Source organism: Propithecus coquereli, unplaced genomic scaffold (assembly GCF_000956105.1).
Source record: "Propithecus coquereli isolate 6110/MARCELLA unplaced genomic scaffold, Pcoq_1.0 Scaffold9, whole genome shotgun sequence".
In the NCBI taxonomy this organism is placed as follows: Eukaryota; Metazoa; Chordata; class Mammalia; order Primates; family Indriidae; genus Propithecus; species Propithecus coquereli.
The window spans coordinates 20004136-20007571 of record NW_012155284.1 but is presented as its reverse complement, the minus strand read 5'-3'; the positions used below and the strand labels follow the sequence as shown (position 1 = coordinate 20007571).

Here is a 3436-nt window from a genome sequence, read left to right as displayed (position 1 = left end):
GGAACCAATAAGGAAAATTTGAGATATTCTTTCCAACTCCCTTGCTGGATGGTTTTAGTTCATAAGGGAAACTGCTTCCAAGTTACTAAAAATCGATACCATGGTTTTTATTTTTCATTTCCATGGGTCTCTTTATACTTCCCTGATCTGGCTGAGACCTGATATACCAAAATGAAATATTGGTAGAAATTGTGTTCCTGGCGCTTTTCCAAACAGCACCAGAAAAGGAAGTGCCAGAAATTTCAGAAGGGAGCCTGTTTTCCTGAGATTTCCTGCCTTCCTTATATCTCAACGTGTCCAAATAGTTCAGATAACCTTCAGCTGGACTCTAGGTTGCTTCATTTAGACTGAAATCAAGCAGCTGAGTTGAGGATCTCCCATTTAGCAAGAGGTACGATTTAGGAGGTACAATGATAAAGCAGCTCAACCAAAAGAGACACTGGATACCAAAATTCTGGTCCTGGCTCCTTATGAACTCAAGCCAGTTTTCCCGCTTTGGCACCCGATGTCTGGTCTTGAGCCAACCCTCTCCTTCAGAGCATCTGAAGTGTTTATCTATGCCTTTCTTTTATTCACTGCTAGTTGCTGACAAATTTTTTTCAACAAAAGCTTCATCAAGAGAAGTCATCATTTCCCAATAATTTCTTCAAGACTGAAAAATGCAATATTTGTCTTACTCCTCTTACGATCATTGTATCTAAACTCAGAAATACCATCCAGCTGTTAAAATCTCAGAGATAAAACACTTTCCTGATCAGAGATCTAGTTACTTAAAATCAGAACTGTGATTTTATTGGACATGTCTTTGGGTGTGACATGCCTTTTATTTCCTTTGTCATCTGCATTCATCTACAATGCATGCCTGGGTACAGCCATGTCACTAGTTTAGATTTTGATTCTCTTTACTTTTGCTACTTTCTTCCTAGAAGTCTAGTTGGGTTTTCCCTCCCATTCCTGGCACACTTTTTGGTTTGCTATGGAAAAACTATACAAAAATTATTCAGTCAAACAGTTTCTCAACTAATACACTTGTTTTCTCTTTGTTATGCTGTTTTCTTTATCATAATTTATGCTCATCTTACCAAAATGTCAAGGTAGTGTATAAAACCTACCACTACCAGAAGTAACCAGGTGTTTATCATAGACCCCGGAACTCAGACCCACTGATCAGAACCTGGAATCACTTCTTCTCAGGCAGAAACTGGTTTATTTTAATCTTTGTTTTTTCAAGAGCAGAAAACATCAAGAATCCTCCAGAAAAATACATGGAAGCATATGCATAAAATAAATTCACCCATTACAGAGAAGATAAAAATATTTTTAAAAAAAAAGATTAAAATATTGACAAAATATTCTAACAATCCAAATTAAAAGAACACAATACTACCACCGAGTACCAGCCTGCAACTTTCGGCACTGAATTCCTAATCCCTTTCTTCTTTTCTTTGTAAAGGGCATATTTGGGTTTATAAATACTGTATGTTAAATTCAGTAGTGAGGAGGGGCTTTATGGGGACAGCCTGTTATACACATAAATACACAAGCATCTTTGTCTGTCAAAGTGCGGATGGGATCGTGCAGGGAAGAAAGCAAACTGTGATTCTCCTCCACCCCACTCCACCCCACCCCAGCCCTTTCTGATCCTTTCTTTCCTAGGCTGTTGGAGAACCTGGCAGGCATATTAGTTTAAGAAATCAAATAAACGCCACCACGTAGGTATGGGAGTAAAACTGCATTCCCATTTGACATCTGGAAGCCAATTTTCTTGTAGGAACTTGCAATAGGAATTGAACTTTGAGAAGCGCCCCCACCTCAGCCACTCCCCAGGATCCTTGCCCTGACTTGGGCATTTGTGGGATTTATTGTTAAAGGAGACTACTTGCGATAAATTTCAGGTGAGGAAATTCACCTGAAATTAAAGGCGGGAGGAACAAAAGTCACCGAAGGGAGACAGCCACCATTTCCGTGTGGTCGGTGCGAACCTTACCACGTATGAGCCACGGTGAAGCGCCGCTGCTTGGGGATGTTGCTGCTGAGAAGCATCCTGCGCAGGAGCCTGGGGGAATTTCGCGGAGAAATCACTGGAGAGAGCTTGGGAGAAGCCGGTTTCCTCGCCGTCTTGGACTTCTCGTGCTGCAACAGGTTTTCCCGCAAAGATTTCACAAGATCCTCGTTCAGCCACGGGTTTGGACAATGCGGATTATCCACTTCAGGAACTGTTAAGGTGTCCGGGCTTGTCGTCTGCTGAGCCATTTTTCCTGGTCAACTTTGTACAGCTGGCGACAATCCAGGGCAACGTGGTTCCCTGGCCTCTTTCCAGGGATTCTGTCGCTCGGAGTCCGGGAAAGGTCCGGGGAAGCAGGTCGGATCCAGCTGCTGTTAGTTCATTCGGTCTCCTGCCTCAGTCTCTCCGTGGCGGCGGGGCTGGGTGCAGACGAGGCGAGTGCGCTCCTCGGCGGAAGCCTGCTAAACGTCACCCCTCCTCTCCCTCTCCCGAGCCCCTGCCAAAGATCACTGACGAGCTCGCATGGCAAAGGAACATGGAGGGAAGCCACTGCGCTAGCAGGGCTTTTGTCAGCGCTACAAAGCAGCCTGTTAAACTATTGGAACTAATGCGCCGCAGCTGCTGGAGTGACTTCTGCTTATGTACATAAAAAGTCCTGGGGGGAGGGCTTAACCATCAGATGCCTGCTGCTCTGTTGTTTGGCTAGTCTTTCCATTTGCTTATTCCTGAATCCAAAGGAAAGAAAAACTTTGAACTTGACCTTCCTCTCCCACAGGGCTATTTATCTCTCTACAGGCTATGTTCATAAAAGAAAATTGCTAGTCCTTTGGCGTGCTTTACATTAATATATGTACGAAGAATAAACAAGCATCAGCTAGGCAAGGAGAAATATTGTCCTGCTTACTAATCTCAATTTGATGCACCTTATAAGACAAATCCCAAGAGAATAAAATGGACTCCCTCCTCCCCCAGTTAGAAACGAACAAAAGGTTTAAAAATACCGCACATGGAACACATTACAGGTTGCTGTGTGTTCTGCAAAGTTGTTAATAACGGCCCTTTCAAAGCACTGAACAACACTATTTAGACTCACAAATGATATTTGTTATCTCTTTGCATTTAAACTAATGCCCATCCAGAGGGAAAGACTGTTTTCATGAGTAGTTAAAAATGATTATAAAGTTTCAATTACTATTTATGATATATACAATCTTATGAATTCAACTATAAGAGGGTGAAATACATCTAGCTTTTCATGATTCCCTTTATTGTCTTTTAATGTAAGATTTTAATATGTGATGAATATAGTTTCAACAGACTTATTCAGAGGGGATTTAAAATAAAAGAGAAGAAATTATTTTGCTACTGGAAAGAAGTATAAGTGTTATAACAGGAAAGTAAGTGGTGAAACCTATTAAATCTTATTTATGT

At 41.7% G+C, this 3436-nt stretch overlaps 1 long non-coding RNA gene across 1 annotated transcript; it reads right to left on the bottom strand.

Moving 5' to 3' along the window:
- Nucleotides 1-1957: 1957 nt before the first annotated feature.
- LOC105826573 lies at nucleotides 1958-2616 on the bottom strand. Its single transcript, XR_001138317.1, has one exon. It is a non-coding gene; the product is annotated as an uncharacterized LOC105826573 (long non-coding RNA).
- Nucleotides 2617-3436: the final 820 nt, after the last annotated feature.